This window comes from Dermacentor andersoni, chromosome 8 (genome assembly GCF_023375885.2).
Source record: "Dermacentor andersoni chromosome 8, qqDerAnde1_hic_scaffold, whole genome shotgun sequence".
Lineage (NCBI taxonomy): Eukaryota > Metazoa > Arthropoda > Arachnida > Ixodida > Ixodidae > Dermacentor > Dermacentor andersoni.
Window position 1 is genome coordinate 120,756,061 of NC_092821.1, and position 25,081 is coordinate 120,781,141.

General features: G+C 49.1%; 1 long non-coding RNA gene across 1 annotated transcript in view; it reads right to left on the reverse strand.

Annotated features, from left to right (window-relative positions):
- Nucleotides 1-25,081, reverse strand: part of LOC140213003 (uncharacterized) — a 65,440-nt gene that overhangs the window by 32,240 nt on the left and 8,119 nt on the right. The window lies entirely within an intron of this gene.

Here is a 25,081-nt window from a genome sequence, read left to right on the forward strand (position 1 = left end):
ACAAGACAAGACACAAGACAAGACAAGGAAGGAAACTGAGGAGAGGCCCTACCCCCTCTGCGCGCTAGGAGAAAAGTGTGAAAGAAATGACGTAGTAGGTTCTCCTTTTTTGCTATTTTTTATTTCTTTGCTGCAGCGGCCACGCCTTTCGGGCCACAATGGCGGCCTTGTTATGGTTCTGTGTGCTGACGGGTGTTGCTCCGTAGGTTTTGTACCGTGTCAATGGCACCGTGCGGGCAGGTCTGCTTTGGTCTCCGTCTTTTGTTGCGCTGTGTTATCTGGACCGGGCTCTCCCGGATGTTGCTGTGGCCAGGTGGGACAGGAGGAACCAAACTTGGTGAAATGAACGCGCATGCAACGCTGTACGCAATGTACCGCGCCACGGCAATGGCAGCGGCCGAAGGAACATCGGCGGGAAATTTTGCCCTCTTCGGCGGAATCATGCTAACTTGCCATCGCAGGTCGAAACCGATGCGTTTCAGAATCTGTGCAATGAACGCCTTGCAGGTCACCGATTCCTGCTTTTGACAGCGCATGGTGCATTTGGGGCATGTATGACTTACGTTATGAATGCGTAGTTCGTGTTCAGTAGCAACTTGCTTTTGTGCATATTGCCACGTGCGTTTACTTCGGCTTGTGGCGACGCGAGCGACGCAGTTCACGTCGCTGTGACGCGACCGGCGTCGCTGCGACGCAAGCGGCGTTGCTTTACGCGTTTCGGTCATGGACGCGAAATTTATAAATACGGGACCACCGCTTGCGCCCAGTCCGACGAACGCCCCAGACGCGCTTGCTGCTTTCGCCGTCACCGAGTTGTTCGCTTGATTTAGGGCACAAGTTCGCCCATTAAAGTCTAAGACTACCGCCGATGCAGTGTCCTTTTCTGTCTGCCTCCGTGCCAGGTAGCTCACCGTCACCTACGTGACAATATTAAAACACATGTTGCTTAACTGTTGCTTGTTCCTGGCAGTACTCGCGAAAGCACGAAGTATTTTAAGCAGAGCGCGTTCGAGTTTCATGCACACCTGCACAGGTGTACCTCAATACACGTGCTGATAGAGTGCTACGCAGAATATGGGCATTTTGCTGCCCTCGGCACCGTGCGCCGGCCAGCCGATGTTTTATCCTGGAAGATGGGAAAGAAGCGGCTGCTTTGACTTGAGGAACGAATCCTCCCTACGGCAGGCGTATCTTATCTGCGCGCGCTAGAAGCGCAGGGAAGTGAAGTTTAGCGGGTGCGCTGCAACAGCGAGCAAGGCTCCTGAGAACGTACGCCCGCTAACACATCAAACGGCTGTTCTGTGGTCGCCCGTAGGCCGGTTCTACGCGCGTGCTGTTCTGCACCGTGCGCCGGCTATCGCAAAACTTTGGTTCCGCGAAGCTTCACTTACCGTGGGAAGAAGGCACCTCACGTCGCAGTCAATGAATCTAAACGCGGAGTCAGAAATGACATTCTGCCTCCTCGCCGGCACACTGTCGTAGTGTGCGCGGCCACCAGAAGTTTGTTCAATAAAGCACGACGATTGCTCAAGCCACAGCGAGAATATGTGTTTGTGCTCATAAACTCCAAATGGATCGCAAGTATGTCCGTGTGTGGTACTTGTCTCCAGTGCGTTCTTGCAGTGCAGTGAGAATGCGTACATTTTTTTCGTATCGCCAGACGTCTAGCTCGCAAGACCGTTCGAGAGCTCCAGGAAGCCCAAGCAGAGAAAAGCAAGTAGGAGGCAGCGATAAAGGTGACCCTTTTTTAAAAGAAACACGCAAGAACTGGGCAGCGGCCGGTACCTGCGGTTGATGAGAACAGTTAAGTTGGCAGGCCTTATAAGGCATGTTTATTTTCATAAAAGCCGGTAAAAGCAGCCGATTCGACCTCACGGCCCAATTTGCAAGGTTCATGATGAACTTCTTTCAGCATGACTTCGGCAACGGTAATGCAATGAGACATCGCGATTGTTTAGTACTGCTGCGGAGCGCGCGCGTCCGAGCAGCCCCGTTGCGGGCAGCGCGGCGTGGTTTCGCGAGAAATGTAAACAAGAGAGGAGAGCTGGCCCGATAGGCGGAGCAGCGCCGTGAGCAACGCCAACTTCCGGCTTCACTTCTTTAGCTTCACAAAGAGTGACGTCAGGGCCTCTCCTGAGTTTTCTTCCTCCATGCCTTGGGTTCAGCGAGAGCAAGGGAAAAGTAAACATGTCCGCAATAGGGATTAGTAGAGGTGGTTGGAGGATTGGTTGAAGAAAAGTAGGGAAACGACAAAAAACGGAGACGTACAAAAGTATAGTTCGCAATAGGGGATCAGAAAATTTGGTTGTGGGAGTTCATAGTGTATCTTTCTTCTTGTTTAACCTAGGTAGGACATTAGGCAGTATAATAGCAAGAGCTTGGTTACGCAACCCACCGCCCCGTTCCAAGAGGGACGCTCATAACATCCATCCATCCATTCTTTTATATTTTTCATTACTTCTTTCTTTTTTTTTTCTTTGGCCTGAGTAGGTTTGAATACTACTCACCCGGTTACAAAGGGTATGGCCACATGTTCAGTTCAGACGCAGCCCGGGCTTATCTGTCCGCTAGTCTGTCCGTTACGCTAATCTATGGCTAATCTGTCACGAAATCTTCGGGCCAACGAAGTGGCTCTGTTCGTCTGGGCCGGCCACAGGTAATCGTCTGGGCTTGAGTAGCTTGATTGGCGTCGTCTTGCAGTTGTGCCCTGTGTTTTCCCATGGAAGCACTTTAAGTGCATTGCGGTAGCCAACCTTGTTTCTGTGCAATTATTCTTCGTTCGCAGTTCGTTCTGGTAATAGTAAATGTTTCCTTGTTACGGTTAGTTATTGCATACGGTCCATCATATCCAAGGATCAAACTTCCCAGCTTTTGCGGAAGTCTCGTACCATAGTTGACCGCCCACTTCATGTGGTGCTGCGGCGGGTGCTTTTTGTCGTGCTTGGCCTTCATGCGACTTTCGCTGTCAAACGCTTCTTCTCTGACCGTGTCAATCTCTTCTTGGGGCTCTTCGACGTCTACTTCCACTTAGTTGTATTTCTCTCCGTCGGCTTCAGAGTTTTGCTGAGCGTTGGATGTTTTCTGTCGTCGTTCAGTCCAACGTCTCACCGGCCAAGCTGTTGCACGTAATGCAAGAAGATGGTTCCGCGTCGGATATCGTGAAAGGCTGCCAACACTGGCCTTGCACTTGCTGAACGCACTCCCTGTATGAGCCAGTCGATCACGTCGTCGTCGAACAGTTTGTATGGACCATGTCTGGCGCGCTGGAGGCGTGCATAGATGCATAGTCGGTCACACTTTCGTTTTCTCTCTTCGCTCTTACGTCAGCGAAGGCAACCCATTGACTAAATAGTAGCGGCTTGTCGAATTCATCTTTCAACGCCGTCACTCGCGACCTCCACTCTTTGTGCTGGTTACCTGTAGTTTGATGCCAAGCCGCTGCCCCTATAATCAGTAAAATGCCTGCGTTTCGCGTCGCTGCGCCTCCGTCCATGCCTAGACAATGGCGCATCGATTCCACCGTGGTTTTCCACTTTTGAAAATTGGCGGCGGTCCGCCAAATTCACTTCGTCCTTCCTTTGGGCCCCTTGAAACGGCATTTCGTCGATGGAAGTGGACACGTGGCGCTCAACGGAATGACGAAGTAAATTTGGCGGCATTAAAGCGCTAGGCCGACGCCGCTGACAGCGAGGAGATAACGCAAGCTGCTCGCGGCGCCAGACCGGTGGTGACGTGGGAGAGGCGACGAAAGGAGAGGGGGGGGGGTGAGGAGCGACATCGATGATGTATACAGAGCCTCTTTTTCCTGCCAGTTTCGGTTTCAAGGAGCCTGCCAAGGGGAAATATTTGTTCGCGTAGCTCCCACATGAAATGGGCTATTCAAAATTTGATCGTTGGGATAGGTAATTTCGAGGACGGGCTTCAAAGTACTCATTTGCTGTAGCCACCTATTGTTGATAATTAGAAACTTAATTACCGTAACTTCGCTAATTACGCCCGTAATTGCGGAAATCGCCCTGTATCTAGAGGCCGCCAATCTGAACACTCGAATGGCAAACATAACGTTACCGTGATTTATATTTCTCAAGTTTAAAAAATTTGGTGTAGCTAAAAAAAAAAAACCGTATACTAAAGCTTCTGGAGTGGAAGTGGGCCTCAGGTGGCTCACCGAAAGTCAAGTGAAGCTGGTCGCCGCCATCTTGGAGTGTGGTGCCGCGTTGCTGTGGTAATGGTATTTAATCATCGTGACATGCTTTTCTAGGGCATTGTAGCAGTTCAGTAGACCATGGTGAAATCATGCATTGCTTTCGACTGCACAAATCATCTTGACGCCGGGAATAACATTTTACCCGTAAGTATACACCTTTCTCTTTGCTTACGCCTGCCTGCCTGTATGGTTCATTCTAGTGTGGTGTGCGTTTTCTTCTGTTGGGAACCATTGGGAAGGTGCAGGCACATGATACACTTCATTACGCTTGTCCACGATGTTACATTTACGCTTTAAATACTCACTGGTGCCTCTTTGTATGCGGTTGCGCTGGGAGTTTCGCAGCACGTTCGAGTTCTGCTCGGTGACAACCGACAACAGGTAGAAACATCGTTAACATTCGGGAAACTTCCGATAGATGCGGGCGCGTCCCGCGTTGAGCGATAACATTTGTTAGACAGTGAAAAGCGGTCGCCCAAAAAATATCAACTATTACAAGTGTCAGTGCCCCCTATTAAAAAGAAACGTCCGGATGCTACACTCTTAAGCAATATTACACCCTTGGGGTCGTACACTCTTAAGCAATATTACACCCTTCTGGTCGTATCTTGCCGAACAACGATAATCGTCCTTTCTTTAATACTGCGAGCCCGGTATACTTCCAAGTCACGAACGGCATGCGCGTTATCAGCGTGACAGAGCATTCTCGACAGAGAAGTAGCGAGCGCAGAATTTTCAGGAAAGGAAACGCAAGCAAGACAGACGACGACTTTTGTTGCGTGGCAGGATACGACCGAAAGTGTGTACATTTGTTTAAGAGTGCAATGTGTCTGCTTGTAATAAGACTTAAGCGCTAGAGCGCTTATGTACCGAGCATTAGGTACTAGCGGGTAAGCAGCTGTTGATGCGGCTTTAGATTTCGAGTTTATCAGTGCGTAAGTATTCCTCGGCACGTACCCCAGGTCCGTCACGCGAAAAGTGCAATTAATGCCTTGTATCTGCAGAAAAATGCGTTCTTTGCGGAGTTAAGACATTTAATAGTTATAGTAGTGTAAATGTAGATGATTGGTAGCGATTGGTAGCGTTACAAGCGATTAGAAACAATTTAAATAGATAAATGAAATTGACCAGAGAGAATACCGATGGAGGTACACAGGGCTACATGGAAAATGCATGTGGAAGCCAACTGCGATTACCCTATTCAAATGCATGTGAAACGCAAAAAATGCTTTTTTTGAGACAATCGCCGGACGGAATTGAGTAAAATTTGTTGCATTTGAGAGAGAAAGGGATATTTTAGCGAGTCGGGCAGCATATTTGTGATTTAGCTTTTACTAAAAATTCCCCTAATATGTAAGCGCAGATTCTTAACTCTGCGACAAAAAGAAAAGAAAGAAAGGTAGTTCTGTAAACTGAATCGGTTAGAGCCTTAAAGCGGACCAATTTGAAACAGGAAATTGCAGTTTGCAGTTGCAGTTCTCGCAAAGGAAATGCGAAGCTTTAATAAAATGGAAACATCCGTGGCCCAGGAGTGTAAGACGACGACGTCGCTTCCACTTCTTCCGGATGTGACGACATTCTTAATTGTTTTCTTGACAATAGTTGTCCCCCAACACACTGACGTCTGAGGTTAATTGCGACACGTCGCCAATTTTCTAGGCGTATACGAGCTAGCCGCGCTACCAGTTTACATAGATACCTTGTTAGTAATGACTACCCGTCCGGCCTGAACCGGACCTATATATATGTAATGCCGCCATGACAGTCGGTCCCGCGATTTCTTTCTTTGCATTCGAATGTCTGCGGCAAACCTCGAAAAAAAAAAGAAATAACGGACGTGTGGTAAGAGTAAGCAACAAGTACACCACGAAATTCAGTTCGCCTTATAATTCACTGTTTACAGCACAACGCGCAGGAATCGTAACGATAGAACTTATAGCATTACAAGCTGTCGCGAAATCTGCGTTTTGCTGGACAGACACCGATAAGACTCGAAGAAACGACCTCTGTAGCCAACGTGGGAAGGATACAGGAGTAATTAACGCAGAAAGTTGGGCTAGTTGGTGTTGATGCATTTGCTAGCGCTCTGTCCTGTCCCAACGTTTTTCCTTTAGCGCTAGTAAAAATGTCTCTGCGAAGGATACAGGAGGCAGCCCTGTCCAGCTCAACCCTCGAGGACCAGCAAGCTCTCCTGGAAAGAGACAGGGCTCGGTGGTCTTAGCCAACGGAATCCCGGAATAAGGATCCGACCACCCGGCCTTCCCCTAACTTCCTTACCTTTTTCCTGTCAATCAAACGTTTTCAACACCATCAAGACGCAAAGAACACTTAAGCGCTGGGTCATCAGTTCGTGTTAATATCATATTACGCAATGAAACAAATTAACAGTACAAGCTTAAAGAGATGCTACGCGGTTTACCGTGTAAGGTGTGCGCAAAAATAAACAAAATAGTTCGCAACAAAGGTTTCACGCCGAGTCAGCATCTAACATCAACGTGTTCGCGGTGACGCGCCTACCGTACCTGGTCTCGGAGCCGGACACCCGTGGCGATGCGGTGTGAACGTGCAGGCGACAAACTTTCTCCGGGAAACGACGGGTGTTACGGATGTAGCGAAAGCCGACGACACGCAAGGACAGGAATTTGGGGTGCATGGCTGCGTGTCAAATTGTTCACTGCCGTCCGCAACGTCGTGTCTTGTCCCTTTTCAAACCGCCAGCTGGCTAACCAACCTTACTGACCGCTGAGCACATTTCTCACCACCAGTCGTACCGACGTGAGCGTACGACGTCTTCCAGCGAGCCCATCGCACACCTGTAATTACAATGTCCATCGCGAGTATATCGATCGCTATATGCCCCCACTTTTCGCTATCCCGATCCTTGCTAAGTATGTATGACCTCAAGCATTGCCCATATACCGGAGTCCTTAACTCCGACTAGACCACCTACAAGCCGAGCCTTTATATCGCAAGGCCAACCATCACGTGACAGACTACGCGTAAAACCACCACGAGAGGCCTCGCTAGGCCTAACGCCGTGCCTACCGCTGCGCCCTCTAAACGCACCGATGCCACTTCGCCCACTGTGTACACGTGTCGACCGCGAGGCCTACCACCGCGTGATGCAGTCCTGCACGTCCGGTGCCGCTACGTAACTGCGGTTGAGGAAGCCGCGAATGTTCTCGAGAAACTGCGTCCTCTGGTTGGTGTCGTTGATGTTGAAGTGGTCGCACTTCTTGCTGGCCCTGAAGCGGGTGTACCTCCAGACGTCGTACTCCACGTCGTACGCGGACACGGTGAAGTTCACGCGCAAGAAGATCCGCTTAGCGGTGCAAATCTGCGGAGAGAGAGAGAGAAAAAAAAACCAAATTGATCTGTATAAGGGTCGCGTTCGTGTAAGATAGTCGTACTCCCCACTTGGCAGCTCCAAATTAAAAAAAAAAGAAAGTCAAAGATGAGACAACTGAAGGTGCCAATGCAGCTTGTATTCTATTTGATTGTGTATGCGCAACTTGCAGTGTCTTTGCACATGACTGCGAAAGTTGTTAAAAAAAAAAAGAGTTGCTGTGGCACTCTCCACAGGTCATCATCATCATCCGCCTATTTTATGTCCACTGCAGGACGAAGGCCACTCCCTGCGATCTCCATATATTACCCCTGACCTGCGCCAACCGATTCCAACTAACGCGCGCGAATTGCCTAATTTCATCACCCGACCGAGTTTCCTGCCGTCCCCGACTACGCTTCTTTTCTCTTGGCACTCATTCTGTAACCCTAATGGTCCACCGGTTACCTATCCTGCGCATTACATGACCTGCCCATCGGCTATAGCCGTTTGCTCTCTGATCCACGCCGCTCTTTCTTCCCGTCTCTTAACGTTACGCCTAACATTCTTCGTTCCATCGCTCTTTGCGTGGTCCTAGACTTGTTCTCGGACTTCTTTGTCCGTCTCTAAGTTTCTGCCCCATATGTCAGCACCGGTATAGAATGCACTGATACACCTTTCTTCGTTAATGATAATGGTAAGCTTCCAATCAGGATCTGACAATGCCGAATGCCCGCTCCAACCCATTTTCATTCTTCTGTAGATTTCCTGCTCATGATCAGGGTCTTCTGCGAGTCCACAAACCATAGTCACAATCCCATTTACAACGCTCCACGGATGGTACGCATGGAGGACGACTGTTAACACGAGCGCGTTGCCGAACGGTACCCGAGCAGCGCCGACAGTGTATTTATCTATTTGTCTCCTTCGTGGTGTGGCACAGTGAAGTTAGCCCCAAGTAATACTTGGACTTGTTTCACGGGCTTTACTACTACGTAAGTGTAACGCGTAAGTAACATTTAAGTGGTGAGGACTAGACGTGCATGCATGCAGCGGCGTAGAGTGTAGTAAATAATAAATGCACTATAAATAATAATAAATGCACTATACGTAAACAAAAACGTTTTTCTTTTTACAGCGAAACTGTTGGCCTCTAGTTGGTCGGCATTTTTCGTGGGCTCGTTCTGCATGTACGCGCCTAAAAACAGTACCGCCCCCTAGCGGCCGCGGCCCTTGGGGACGGACCTCAAACGGCGCAGCTGGAAAAGGGCCTCGTCTCTGAGTTTCCGCGTAACAAAAATGCCTTTTCTCGTATATTGGAATTACAGTAATCGGAATTCGCCTGTACGAAGCTATATAAACGTACAACGGATGGCTAACGGCGAACTTGTACTAATACGTTTTCTCGGCGCAGGAGCTTCAGAACCTTCCTCTCTTTCTCTCTTTTTCTGCTTTTATTTCACGTCTGGCAGGTTCTGTGCAAGTCGTACTTTCCGCATTGTCTGTCGCAATTTACTTCGAAAGTAACAACGAAATTCAAACAGCGCTAGACGACAGGACCAGAAAGAGGAGGAGACAAACGCGGCGCTGATTGTCGTCTAGCGCTGTTTGAATTTTATTGTTACCATGGAACACCAACTCGCCCAATCCGCTGCCCTTTTACTTCGAAAGAATTCAGTAATTCAGTATAGGCACTTGCGCTCGACGGAGGGCCTAGACGAATAAGTAGGACGTGCGCTGCACTTCCGAGCACGTGCACGCGAGCGTGACGCACTACCTACAGTCGCCCGCAAAAGTTTACGAGACGCGGGATTCGCGAGAGAGCCAAATCTCCGCGAAGCCTGTGCACGTAGCCTCTAATTGAAAGCTTTGATCCGTAGCAGTTCTTGCGAACTACACCGCGATCCGTTAAATCAGAAGCGCGATGCCTTAACCGAGCAGAGATCCGCATTCGTCGGGAAAGCCGTGCTTCGTAAACTTTTGCGGGTGACTGTACGTCGTTGTGGTGGTGGTGGTGGTGGTGGCGCTTGCGTAGGGTCGTCTGTAAAGTCCGGCAACAGCTTCGCTGTACCTCCTCCACTTTCACGGGGCGGAATGGTGGCGGATTTTCTTTTATTTCGGTTCACTGCTAGTCTCCGACGAGACCTTATAAGCGGGAGTGAATGTAGATACGTGCGAACACACACGTTGTAACGTGCGTTAGACAAGTGCATGTGCGCAACAACGAGATAGAACAAGGGGATCACCGGTGTACTCACGGTTTGAAAAGAAGAAAAAAAAAAGGACGCATACGGCCCGCTTCCGCCTGCATTTCGTCACGATCGGTAGAAAAAGAAAGAGCGCGGTTCGCACACGATCGAGTGCCGTATACGGTGTGGCGCCAAAGTCAATCGCGATGGGCGCTTGGACTAAGATCCAAATGGTTTTCTGTTTCTTTTCTTTATTGGACTCATTGATGGTGCGTTAACTCTGCTATGGCTTACTTGACTTTTCACATATCCGCGTAAAGCGAATGAAAATGCCGTCCGTATACGCTGTATAAAACTTTCAAAATGATTTGCTTTCGCTTCACCTACACGTCCCATCCTTATACGCATAGCTACGGCGGGTGTCAGTTGACCGTATATTATGGTGATTACACGGATAATCATCTGTCTATCGCTGTGCCGCTAGTTGTACAACTTGAAGGAAGCAGGTGTTCGAACGCATGTCGAATCAACACGGATCTTAAGCTATAGGCTAACATTCGCCCTCTCGATGTTTATTTCATTTGTAAGCACCTTACGCAGCCCTCGCACGTGGGGCGTTGTGTAAGGGTGGCGGAGAGGTAAATACACATATAAAGGTAAATATACGTTAACACCTTAACGACGTAAAAGAACGATGAGCGCAGTGAGGTAACATTGCTTTTTGTGCTTCGATTGTGGTATGTCGACATGCTCAGCGCTTGCCGTAGTATTCTTGAGCGCTCTACGTGTCATAATAGATGAATGAGAGAAGCGGGTTTAAGAATCGAAATGTATTTTTTTTTTCGCGCGTGTAAGAAAATACTTTGGTGCACCTAAAAAGCACCTTCGAATCTGCACATGCCAAAGCAACTGGGCCGGTATTTTGTAGCGATGCCTTTTCCGATTCTATGCTTCTTCAGGCCTTTCGCGCTTGGCCAGTGGTCAGAGCGACGGTCTGCCCACATTATCAACAGGATCCTGCGGCCGTGTGTGGTGGATGATAAGAATGGCATAGAATAAGGCATAAGGCATCGCTACAAAATAGCGGCCCTGATCCTCTTACTATTGCTTGCTGCACCCCCCCCCCTCCCTCTTCCCATTTAAATCAGGACCCTCACGCTATAAATAAATAAATAAATAAATAAATAAATAAATAAATAAATTGTGACATATATGGTGTCATACCTTTATCCTCATGCCTGTCAGAGTGTCGAAGACTAGCGTGCGTCCAAGGGTCTTGTCGTATCCGATTCTCACGAAGTAGGTAGGGTCGTATCTCGAGTTGTTGCGAATGGTCCAGGACACGTTGCAAGCCTTTGGGTGCGTTGACAGAGGCGGGGAAGAATACAAGAACGTGTTGAGTATTTGAAGTAGCCGCACAGCGCAAGTGGGCAATTGCGTAGCGTGCAAGAGCAATAATGCCCGCTTGTTGTCGTAATCGTAATTCGCCTATATGAAGCTACATGAACCGATCACGGAAGCCTAACGGCGAACTTGGAGTAATACATTTTCTCAGCGCAGGAGCTTCATAACTTTCCGCCTTTTTTTCTGCTTTTATTTCATGTCTTAGCACGTGCTTCGCTCCCCGTTTGTGAGAGACTTTGCAAGAGCCGAAATACTTTTTTTTTTCCTAACTGCATTTTATTTTTGTACATCTTCCGTTCTTCTGTAATTATTGTTTTCTGCTTCTGCATGCAAGTTCTCTTCCTACTTGCTCACTGTATGCCTTGCAATTGTACTTTCATCTTTGCGGCCTGACATCTTGCTGTTTCTTTCCTCCTTCTTTTATTTCCCTTGTTCTTCAGCTTCCTTTTCTATCCCCTCCTTCCCAAGCATCTGTGCCCCTCTCGGTGACACTTGCCCACAGCCTGCTCCTTCCCCATTTCTCTCTTTATGTGTGCACGTTTTGTTTTCATATCGAATAACAACAATTATAATATTTCACTTTCTTCATAAATGTTTACCCGTTTAGCGCTTCTCTGTGTGCGTGCACGTTATTCGACCTCGGCTCGCAAGTGTAAAAAAAAAGATATGTATAAAAAAATTTACGTAGTGATGTGTGCCACTGTGCTGACATGCGTAGAGAAGTCGACGAGGATAGCAATAGGGGCTTGTTGGTACGGCATATCTTATCTTGTTATAGCGCAAGCTTGGCACAGACAACAGAAGGCACATCTGACACAAGCGCTGTGTGTGTCAGATGTGCCTTCTGTTGTCCGTGTCAAGCTCGCGCTATAACAAAATAAGATATGCGTAGAGAAATCGAACTGGAAGATATTTCCACCACGCCACTGGCGACACGAGCGACGCGTCACTAAGGCACTGCGTACACCGCAATGGTTACACGCCATTGCAGTGTATACGCTTATGCATGTAACTTCTGACATTTTTTTTTTCTTGCTCTGTATATCGCATGAGTATTGACAGGTGCCCGCCACTATATATTGTTACGGAAGGATGCCCGCGCCCAATCTCCCACGGAGGCGTATGTCTCGTACATCCAGAACGTGCTGGCACTTTGTCGTAAAGCCGATCACGACATGACAGAAGCTGAGAAGGTCGGGCACGTGCTTAAGGGCATTGCTGACGACGCGTATAATCTGCTCATGTGCAAGAGCTGCTCTACAGTTGACGCATTCATTAAAGAGTACCGGCAATTCGAGCAGGCAAAAAGCCGACGCGTCTTGCAACCATTCGCCAGACTTCCCAATACTGCCCCAACGTCGACGTGTCAAGTTCAACCGGCACAGCAGCATGCGTCGCCATCAGAGGACGTGGTGCGAATCGCTAGACGTGAACTGGATGCGATGGCGCCGGCAGCTTTCTGTTCGCGTAGCCCTGATGCTACCACATTTTCAGTTCCCCTCGTACAAGCCATCGTTCTTCAGGAACTTGAAAACATTGGTTCACAATCTGTGCTTGCTGTCACCTGCCGAGAGAAATTACTCCATCACCGAGCGGGAGCGCTTGGCTTTAGTTTGGGCTGTCGCCAAGTTCAGGCCATATTTGTACGGCCGCACGTTTTCGGTCGTCACAGACCACCACGCACTCTGCTGGCTGTCTTCCCTACGGGACCCGACTGGACGGCTTGGTCGCTGGGCTTTGCGGCTCCGGGAATTTTCATTTAGTGTCCATCACAAGACTGGACGCCTCCACAAGGACGCTGACTGCCTCTCGCGTCACCCCGCGGATCCTCCCGATCCTGTTGCGCATGATCCGGTGACCTGCGTGATGGCTTTGACTGACATGACCGACATGCGCGCTGAACAACAACGCGACGCATGCTTACAGTCCATCATTGCCGGAGTGCAATCTGGCAGCACCGACTGCACGTGCCGCATGTTCGTGCTGCATGACGGCATCCTCTACCGCCGCAATATCAACCCTGGCGGCCCTGAGTTGCTGCTTGTCCTTCCTCGTCGTCTGCGACCCGTCGTTCTCGAACAACTTCATAATGCACCGCTGGCGGAACACATTGGAATTTTGCGTACATACGACCGCGTGCGACGCCGGTTCTTCTGACCGGGTCTCTACCGCTATGTGCTTCGTGATGTCGCAACGTGCGAATTGTGTCAGCGCCGGAAGAAACCTCCCATGCCACCTGTCGGCCGACTCCATCCAATTGAAGTTCCCTATGAACCATTCTTTCGCGTAGGCCTTGACCTGCTTGGCCATTTTCCGATGACTAGAGAGAACAAGTGGATCGCCGTCGCTACTGATTACGCGACACGCTACGCAGATAACAAAGGCGTTGCCGACTAGTTGCGCAACTGACGTCGCCGATTTTCTCCTCCACGACGTCATTCTCCACCACGGTGCACCTCGACAGTTACTCACAGACCGCGGCCGCTTGTTTTTATCTCGAGTTGTCGACGACCTCCACCGCACTTGTGCCACTGAGCACAAGCTGCCCTCCGCCTAACACCCGCAAACGAACGGTCTTACGGAACGTCTCAACCGAACGATCACAGAGATGCTGTCGATGTACGTCTCCAACGATCACCGCGACTGGGACGCCATGCTTTCTCACGTGACGTTCCCGTATAACTCGTCCCGACATGACACCGCAGGATATTCACCCTTTTATCTCTTGTGTGGTCGCGACCCCACACTGCCGTTTGACACCATCCTGCCCTCTGTACCACGTGTTGCAACTGAGCACGCTCGTGAAGTCATCGATCGCACTCGCATGGCACGTCAAGTCGCCCAATCTCGTTTGTTAGCCTCGCAGCATATATAGAATGAGCGTTACGTCCGCTGCCATCACGATGTTAAGTTCGCACCAGGTGCTTCGGCGCTCATCTGGTCACCATATCGTCGGTTTGGCCTTTCGCAGAAGCTTCTCTCTCGCTACACAGGGCCTTATGAAGTCCTACGCCAAGTTAACGACGTCGACTACGAGATTTCGCCGCTACACTTTGATGCGTCCTCAAGTCAGACGCCTGTCGACGTCGTGCACGTTTCGCGGCTGGAGCCATACTTCGCTCGCAATTCTTCACCTGCCATGCGCGAGACGGCGCTTCGCCACCCGGGGGTCCTGTTACGGAAGGATGAAAGAAGAGAGAGGAAGAAGAAGATCGGAGACGCTGGCTACTGCTTGTTGTTGGTGGTCAGCCGTCTTAACTATTCTGACTCATCCTGTATATATATTGTAAATATAGTTTTTATATACTCGCAACATCCCCGTAACAATATTATGCCTTCAGTCCCAGGCTCCTGGGCCTACAAGTAGACCGAAGTAAATGAGAAAAAAATTAAAATCGAATTGAAATGTATACGCTGTGGGCTATTTAGCATTTCACCTGTTAAATTTACAGTCTACCAGACGGCTCACTGCCTTTTGTCAGCCATTCATTCGCCTTTACCCATTGTACGTGGGATAGCGTATGTGTATCAGATATTTCGCACAATAACTAACTAATGAACTAACTAACTAACTAACTAACTTCCCAACCAACTAACGACCCAATCAAATATTTCTTCCTATAACTAACTAATTAACTAACTTCTCAACCAACTAACTAACTACCAAATCAACTAACTAGCTACCTAACAAGCAAACTAGCTAACTAACTAACCACAATCTTGGATGCAAATTACGTTGGCGACGCGGTACTTCCGCAGGAAGGACAACAACAAGAACCCGTTTATCTGTTACAGCTCGACGCTAGTATTCGTCTCCAATGGCGAGTAAATTTTTTGAAAGATCGAGCGAGTCGGCGAGCTCACTTTGCCGGGGCTGATGTCCGGAGGGACGCCCGGGTCCACGCACGGGTTGAACAGGCCGAAGTTGCCGATGGCGGTGACGTTGGGATCCGGCTGGCGCGGCCGATACCAGCGCGCCTTCATCGTGAACGAGAAGGAGAGCGCGGACAGTATGCCCCTGTCCCATATCATCTGCAGCAGCCGGCCAGAGTCGTTCTGATCGACGAGGCAGAGAGAGAGAGAGAGAAAAAAAATCCACGCGTGCTTCTTTAATGTAAAGAATGGCTTCGAAAAAAAAATACATATACGTGCGAAGGGCGAGGAAATCGCTCGAAGCTTCCAGTATGCAGGCACACGTATGAGCGGTTATACTTGCATATAACGTTGCTTTATTAGTACGCCAAATATTTATTGGTTATCCGATCGAAACGACGTATGTGTCGAGTTGGTTGAAGGAAGCACCCCGTATACCCTGCAGTGTGCCTTTGTCGGTCACTTCGCACCGACGTGCACACGCACTGCACACCTTCGTTGATTTCGCTAAAGACTATATTCAACAGTCGCCAAAGTTGGGAACTCGCACTTGTTACAAACAGCCTTACTAATATACGCAGAGGCTTGCGCAGACTATGCTCTCGATCATGATTATAAATATTTCAATTCATAATAGTGTATATTGCTAACTTCTTTTTTCTATAAGCCATGCATGCATAATTAACACGGCAATTACATTGCTATACCTACAATTCAACATGTGACGTCTTGCTGTATTAAATATGCATGCATATCCATAGTCTTACTTGTATAAATTATTGTTCAGAAGGATGCATTGTTTCACACACTCGGGACTGAAATTTTTATAAAGTGTTGGAGTTGCTCGGTGACCTTCAATAATTACGATGGGCCCCGGAAATTGTCCAAGTGTGAAATATATACTGTTTAGGCTCGCTATATATGCTAGACAAATCAAAGTGCTCTCAGAAGTGCGCTTTAATTACGTGAACCAGAAAAAAAAGAAAGGGTCGACCAAAGCGTTGACACTAAAGAAGACAAGGCCTAATGATTCGATGATTAAATCTTCATCATGTATCTCTCTATTCTGTCTCTTTCAGGTTCAGCATCCAGTCATTTCGTATCTTATTTGTATCGTACTTCGCGCTCAATTACGTGGATCTCGTCTTTTTTAGGGTCGACACTTGGTTGGCCCGTTTTTTTTTTTTTTTTTTACCAAGATGCTACGTAGGCTGATTCCGGAGATGGTGCTGTCTGCGGTGAAGTATAGTTAATTTACGGTTACATTGACGCTAATTACACATGTACCATTAATTTTACCTACTCTTCGACTAATTCTCGCTTGTCTCGTTGAGACCTGCATCTCGATACCTTTTGCGACTCACTACGATGCTCTGGAGGTGCGCAAATGCCGTTTTCTCTGGAAGTGATTCCAAGATACCCAGATCCTAGATACGCTAACCCGTGTCAAGTCGGCAAAAAAGATCCCGTCTTCAAAAACAAGGGTAAGGCGAATGCTTCAGTACGCTCCTAGCGTCTCGACAAGAGAATTTGGGGTCTTAGAGGTGAAATAGTAGATGACATTGAAAGTAGAATTGACTTCCGTCTTGTTGAGACGACGGAGAGAGTTAGCTTGTCTGTGAACATTATACCGTTCGCGAAATATCGGAATACTGGTGACCTCGACGTAAGCAAAAGCAATAGTGACGTAATTTGGTGTGATGTTTAGTTTAACCAGAATGTACAAAACTATCCAACAAAATGGTCATCATTGCATAGTAAATGACACATCTCTTTAAATTAACAAAAGCAAATACGAGTAATACATCCTAAAGAGAAGATACAGAAGCAAGTAACAAGAACAGCTACGATTAGCAGAATGCCATGTGTACTGTCCACAGGTTCAACAGGCCATCTGCGCATGAGTGATCGGCAATGTTGCTTATATTAATGTACCTACCGCAAAAAAGAAGCAAACATTCGTGCTGTCATCTTTATTGTATTTGTGTTTTGCTCCTGCCTCGCTCATTTCCCATCGTATCTAGAAAACTACTTTGCATCGACTTTTCCGACATGGACCTGCATGATGCGGAGTAAGTTCTTGCAACACGTGTTCTTATAAAGTCGACGGCTTCTGGCATGGCTTACTAGAGTGAATAGAGTGTGGGGAATCCCCAAAACGGTGGATGCAGTGTAGAGTTCACTTTTGGTTAGAATGAGCTGTCTGACGTTCTGAATCGTTGCAACCCAGCTGAAAGGATAATGTACAACAGCAACAACACGAGAGTTCTACTCAGAGGCTTAAAGGGGACACTAAAGGAATATAGCAAGGCGGGCTAAAAACCGAAAGAGTGTTCGCTTAGAGGTCTATCACCGTTTTCTGTGTACCAGTATATATCACTGTTGAGTAGTAAATTGCCGCTGAAGGTACTGCTGCTTCTTCCTCAACTTGAACCGCCCGCCTCGAGACTGAGGAGTTGACGTATTATCCACGTGATTTCTGTCTGTGCCGCTGTTATTTCTTTTAGAAATTCTTTATATACTGTATAGCTGTATATACGAAGTGTACTGCTTGGTAGCTGCAGCTGTTCTCCTGGCGCGAGTCGCTCTGCGGCTCTGCCTGCCTTCATCATACGGAATTACGGTCAGTTGAGCCTTGGCGGCTGGAGCGGTCTAGAAACCGAACCAACGTTACCAGCGCGACGCTCGTTCGCGTCTCGCTCCCGCTAGCATGATAGCGCCTAAAAGGGCGCGGAGAAAGAGGAGACACTCGCAAAACACGTCGCACGTGGGCGACGAGCTCACACTTAAAACGCGCTTGGATGCTTAGACTGGTTCTCCTCTATCATCACTCTAGACCGCTCCAGCTAAACCGAACCAGCGCAACGCTCGTTCGCGTCTCGCTCCAGCTAGTATGATAGCGGCTAAAAGGGCGCGGAGAAAGAGGAGACACTCGCAAAACATGTCGCACGTGGTCGATGGGCTCACACTTAAAACGCGCTTGGATGCTTAGACTGGTTCTCCTCTATCATCACTCTAAACCGCTCCAGCTAAACCGAACCAGCGCGACGCGCGTTCGCGTCTCGCTCCAGCTAGCATGACAGCGGCTAAAAGGGCGCGGAGAAAGAGGAGACACACGCAAAACACGTCGCACGTGGGCGACGAGCTCACACTTTAAACGCGCTTGAATGCTTACACTGGTTCTCTATCGTCACTCTAGACCGCTCCAGCTAAACCGAACCAGCGCAACGCTTGTTCGCGTCTCGCTCCAGCTAGCATGACAGCGGCTAAAAGGGCGCGGAGAAAGAGGAGACACACGCAAAACACGTCGCACGTGGGCGACGAGCTCACACTTTAAACGCGCTTGAATGCTTACACTGGTTCTCTATCGTCACTCTAGACCGCTCCAGCTAAACCGAACCAGCGCAACGCTTGTTCGCGTCTCGCTCCAGCTAGCATGACAGCGGCTAAAAGCGCGCGGAGAAAGAGGAGACACACGCAAAACACGTCGTACGTGGGCGACGAGCTCACACTTTAAACGCGCTTGAATGCTTACACTGGTTCTGTATCGTCACTCTAGACCGCTCCAGCTAAACCGAACCAGCGCAACGCTTGTTCGCGTCTCGCTCCAGCTAGCATGACAGCGGCTAAAAGGGCGCGGAGAAAGAGGAGACACACGCAAAACACGTCGCACGTGGGCGACGAGCTCACACTTTAAACGCGCTTGAATGCTTACACTGGTTCTCTATCGTCACTCTAGACCGCTCCAGCTAAACCGAACCAGCGCAACGCTTGTTCGCGTCTCGCTCCAGCTAGCATGACAGCAGCTAAAAGGGCGCGGAGAAAGAGGAGACACACGCAAAACACGTCGCACGTGGGCGACGAGCTCACACTTTAAACGCGCTTGAATGCTTACACTGGTTCTCTATCGTCACTCTAGACCGCTCCAGCTAAACCGAACCAGCGCAACGCTTGTTCGCGTCTCGCTCCAGCTAGCATGATAGCGGATAAAAGGGCGCGGAGAGAGAGGAGACACACGCAAAACACGTCGCACGTGGGCGACGAGCTCACACTTTAAACGCGCTTGAATGCTTACACTGGTTCTCTATCGTCACTCTAGACCGCTCCAGCTAAACCGAACCAGCGCAACGCTTGTTCGCGTCTCGCTCCAGCTAGCATGACAGCGGCTAAAAGGGCGCGGAGAAAGAGGAGACACACGCAAAACACGTCGCACGTGGTCGATGGGCTCACACTTAAAACGCGCTTGAATGCTTACACTGGTTCTCTATCGTCACTCTAGACCGCTCCAGCTAAACCGAACCAGCGCAACGCTTGTTCGCGTCTCGCTCCAGCTAGCATGACAGCGGCTAAAAGGGCGCGGAGAAAGAGGAGACACACGCAAAACACGTCGTACGTGGGCGACGAGCTCACACTTTAAACGCGCTTGAATGCTTACACTGGTTCTGTATCGTCACTCTAGACCGCTCCAGCTAAACCGAACCAGCGCGACGCGCGTTCGCGTCTCGCTCCAGCTAGTATGACAGCGGCTAAAAGGGCGCGGAGAAAGAGGAGACACACGCAAAACACGTCGCACGTGGGCGACGAGCTCACACTTTAAACGCGCTTGAATGCTTACACTGGTTCTCTATCGTCACTGTAGACCGCTCCAGCTAAACCGAACCAGCGCAACGCTTGTTCGCGTCTCGCTCCAGCTAGCATGATAGCGGATAAAAGGGCGCGGAGAGAGAGGAGACACTCGCAAAACATGTCGCACGTGGTCGATGGGCTCACACTTAAAACGCGCTTGGATGCTTAGACTGGTTCTCCTCTATCGTCACTCTAGACCGCTCCAGCTAAACCGAACCAGCGCAACGCTCGTTCGCGTCTCGCTCCAGCTAGCATGATAGTGGCTAAAAGGGCGCGGAGAGAGAGGAGACACTCGCAAAACATGTCGCACGTGGTCGATGGGCTCACACTTAAAACGCGCTTGGATGCTTAGACTGGTTCTCCTCTATCGTCACTCTAGACCGCTCCAGCTAAACCGAACCAGCGCAACGCTCGTTCGCGTCTCGCTCCAGCTAGCATGATAGCGGCTAAAAGGGCGCGGAGAAAGAGGAGACACTCGCAAAACATGTCGCACGTGGTCGATGGGCTCACACTTAAAACGCGCTTGGATGCTTAGACTGGTTCTCCTCTATCGTCACTCTAGACCGCTCCAGCTAAACCGAACCAGCGCAACGCTTGTTCGCGTCTCGCTCCAGCTAGCATGATAGCGGCTAGAAGGGCGCGGAGAAAGAGGAGACACTCGCAAAACACGTCGCACGTGGGCGACGAACTCACACTTTAAACGCGCTTGAATGCTTACACTGGTTCTCTATCGTCACTCTAGACCGCTCCAGCTAAACCGAACCAGCGCAACGCTCGTTCGCGTCTCGCTCCAGCTAGCATGATAGCGGCTAAAAGGGCGCGGAGAAAGAGGAGACACACGCAAAACACGTCGCACGTGGGCGACGAGCTCACACTTTAAACGCGCTTGAATGCTTACACTGGTTCTCTATCGTCACTCTAGACCGCTCCAGCTAAACCGAACCAGCACAACGCTCGTTCGCGTCTCGCTCCAGCTAGCATGATAGCGGCTAAAAGGGCGCGGAGAAAGAGGAGACACACGCAAAACACGTCGCACGTGGGCGACGAGCTCACACTTTAAACGCGCTTGAATGCTTACACTGGTTCTCTATCGTCACTCTAGACCGCTCCAGCTAAACCGAACCAGCGCAACGCTCGTTCGCGTCTCGCTCCAGCTAGCATGATAGCGGCTAAAAGGGCGCGGAGAAAGAGGAGACACACGCAAAACACGTCGCACGTGGGCGACGAGCTCACACTTTAAACGCGCTTGAATGCTTACACTGGTTCTCTATCGTCACTCTAGACCGCTCCAGCTAAACCGAACCAGCGCAACGCTTGTTCGCGTCTCGCTCCAGCTAGCATGATAGCGGCTAGAAGGGCGCGGAGAAAGAGGAGACACTCGCAAAACACGTCGCACGTGGGCGACGAACTCACACTTAATACACGCTTGGATGCTTAGACTGGTTCTCCTCTATCGTCACTCTAGACCGCTCCAGCTAAACCGAACCAGCGCGACGCTCGTTCGCGTCTCTTGCTCCAGCTAGCATGATAGCGGCTAAAAAGGTGCGTCGAAAGAGGAGACACTCGCAAAACATGTCGCATGTGCGCGATGAACCCACACTTAAAATGCGTTAGGATGGTTGGAGTGATACTCCTCCATCGTCCCTCTCGCGGCCGCGGTTAACCGAAACTTCATCTGCTTCCCATCCGTATTCATTGAGTATGACGGTAGTTGTTCATCGCTGACCTACGAAAACGGTAAGATACACCCCAAAGACTGACTTTATTCGAAGAATAATGCTTCGCATTAAGAAAATGCGTCCTGAAAACGATGCCTGAAAAGCGGACATTTGTAAAAGAATAACATTGACAGCATTTACGTGACAGATCTATTGAAAATATTTTATGTAATGATAACTTCAGACGTCATTCTGAAAGTTGTAAGGCAAGAATTTGCTTGTATGTAAAGGAGTTATAATTATGGCGATTTGTATAAGTTCTTGTAAGAACACGAATTTGTTTTGATGTCGCCGCGTACGATATTTCAAAATTATATGACGTACAAATATCTAAGGGTACAAGTTTTCTGAAAATATGTGCGGTAGAACAAATCGAGTTTTATGCTATGTGTGCGTTTAGCCAGTCTTTCTCAACCTAGAAAGTCTTTAATGGCAGTTGCACTTGCCTATCAGTTGCAGTTACTCGTCAGAAAACCGGCGGCGTGGTTCAGGGCCCCCTCTAATGTGGCAGTTAAAGAAGTGTGAGGATACCAAGAAGCGCAGGCATTTTTCTATCATAGGACGTACGTTAGTAAACATAAAGTAGCTCTTTAATTAATAGTGGGGCTTTATAAAAAAGTCACCAACGATTGCGATACTCCCTAATGCGAAATTTGACTGCGGCTCTATGCGTGTCTTCATTTCGCGATATATTTGCGGGCGCGAACAATCTGCCTCGTGCGGCACGTTCCAAACGGAGGCAAATGTGGCAGGACTTCATCGCTAATCGGGAGACCGCGAGAGGCAGCGCATGAGCGACGCGTTGGCGTGATTCACAGCAGGCGCCGCGGACAGATCTCCGCTCAAGCAGCGCTTTGTTTCCATATATGGTATCGGTGGCGTCATCGGTGAACAGACGACACGCGCGCTACCCTGGCGCCATCCCGTAGCCATCGTCGCCGCAGAGCTTGTCTTGCGCGGCACTACGCTTCTCACGCTTTCGCCATATCCTCCTCCTCCACTTTCCTCCTAGCGTTCCCTTCGCTATCGACGTCTTTCACTCCATCACCCCCCCCCCCCCCCGCTGCGCTCTGCGTTCACTCCTTAATCCTTCGCTGTGTGCTCGTTCGCTGTGTTACGAGGGACGCCGAAACTCGCCGCAGGAACGGACGCTTAGGAGCTGCGCTCTAAAACTACATTTAATAAAATTCGCCGTGTCAAAACCTTGCGATGTGTTCCACGCGTTCTGCCCCCGTTACATCTTCTGAGAAGTATAGGCCAGGATATACCTTTAGTTAGACACTATCACAAGTGACACATTGGAATGTTCTCGCGCCTCACATTGTGTTGCACTGTCAAGGCGCCACTTTCAAGAAAGTATATTGAAGGCTGTTTCTTGTGACACAAGTCCCACCCTTCAGGTAATGCCCATTAGGTCGCTCATTTGCGGTGTAAACAAAAAACAAACAAATAAACAAACAACCTATTGACGTTAACGAAACATTAGCTTGAGTGGATTAGAGAGCGTTTTTGAGAAAAAGCAAGTATAGCGACACTCGAAAACATTTAGGCAGCGTATCTCTCGCACACCAGCTGATGCATAACATGTTGCAGTAATGGTGTGGTGCGATAAAGGCGAAATTGCATAACGCAGACGTATTTACCTTTAATTAGATGGAAATATCAGCTCTGGTGCCGCCACCTAGTGACGCTGCGTTCAACGAAAGATCCCAGAACCAGTGCTCCCGAAGCTAAAGGGGCCTGTATCACCCAATCTCAGAGGACATGGGCGAATACTAAACAAGAAAGAAATTGGGCTCCAACCACACTGTGAAGATGGTTGGCCAGCGAAGCTGTGGTGTCACCTGATCCGATAGACCAGCATGACGTAACCTTGAACTGGTTCTTGCTGAGCCTGAGCGCATGATGCGGTTTCTAATGCAAACTGTAGAAATATCACTCACCACGGACTGAAAGTAGCGCGCCGTTACGTTTGCGGGGAAACTGTATATGGAGGTAGGCATAATGCGGCATTCCGGCAGGGTGTGATCGTCGATGGAGACGTGGCTTATCGCAATGAATATGTGCGGAGTGAAGAAGGTCCTGCGAAGAAAGCACGAAAAACAAGATAAAGCTTCGCTTATTATCGGACTGTATATAGAGCCTTCTCAGAGCCGTCAAAATCTTAGTGACGCAGCACCTTTTAAAGTCAATGCTTATCGTCATCCAGTCTGTTGCAAGTCTCAGAAAAAGTACTTGCTTGATCAATTGCATGGACGCATATAGTTGCATCACAACCTACACGTATATAGGTAGAGTCAATTTTTTTACAGCGAAGCCGTAAATGGTTAGCCGATTCGTCCGTCTGTCGCCTCTACGCCGGGAACTTCTCCGGTGCAACCCAATGCGCATGCGCTAAAAATATAGAAAGAGGCGCGCGATTGGCAGTGCCAGTAGTGACGTCGTTGCTCTCCGTCGCAGCCAAGCGCGCGCGCAGCAGTTTCTCTCCGACTCCAAAATGGATAGGCCGCGCGTCATACGTATACTCCTGCGGAGCAGGCAGCCTTCGATCAGCAAAGAAGCGAGCAGAACCGGGAACGAGCTCGCCTATGCCGTGCCGATTCTGCAGCCTGGGCACAAGAACAGGCTCGTGCAGCAGAGCCCAAGCAATAACTGCGTACTGAGGATCCGGCAGCGTGCGAAGCCACCGTTCAATGAATTGTCGGGATTAACCCAGTGATAAACACTGGGGACGCATGTTTCAGCTTCGCTGCTTAATCACCTGTACGGAATGCTTGGGTGGTGATTTTCTTTAGTTCATTCAGATAAAATCGTCTGTTGCTTTCCTAAACGTATAGATACAAGGCTAATGTCGTGCGGCAGTTCTTCGCTTCAACTTCTCATTCTGGATTGCCGCGTCATCTGGTGGCATTTGAAACGCACAACACGCTCATCTTTTGTTGACAGTGGCGGCGCACCAGTACGTCTTAGACAAAGCGTCAATTTTCTCGAAAACCAGTGGCAACAAATTAGAATTGACATATGGTGTCGCCTGGGTCTAGCTTAGGTTACACCAGATTAATTCAGCTTATAGTTCCTGCTTCAATTTTGTAAATGACGAAAGCTGTTGTCCACAGGAGTGGACACATAGTCTGAACAAGTACAGCACCGAAACAGTACTCAGTCAGATCGGCGAGTTCAAGCTCATATGGTTGAATAAATTTAAATATACTAGCCTGAAAAGATGTGCCCGAAAAAAAATTTGCAGGCTAAAATTACAGTTGAGCGCGAAGTGATGCGAAACACTGTTGATTAGTAGTAGCAGGTTCTCACGTACATAACGTTGTAATTTTCTGAAGCGAAATGTACACCACAGGTTGTGAAGGGGAAATTATTATATTACATCGCATCGTTGAGATGATGACTATATATACAATTTCACAATTTTATATTGTTAGAGCATGTAAAATTATATATTTGTACATCACTTTACACATTTACTCTATCTACATTGCTTCACTGATTGTGGCTTCGACCACGTCTTGAGCAGTAACGTCACTGGTGGATTCACCGGTTAGGGCGGAGCAAGCCCAATGTACGTCATTGCTGACGTCAATGCGCACTTGTGCAGGAATGCAGGCGCACCGTGCCTAGGACCTGAGAGTGGATGAGTCAAATGATAAGTGATTGAACACAGTTTCATCGGTCCTCGAACTACCGAGTCTGTAGCTCAGATTGAGCGCTTGGACGTCTCTTGGTA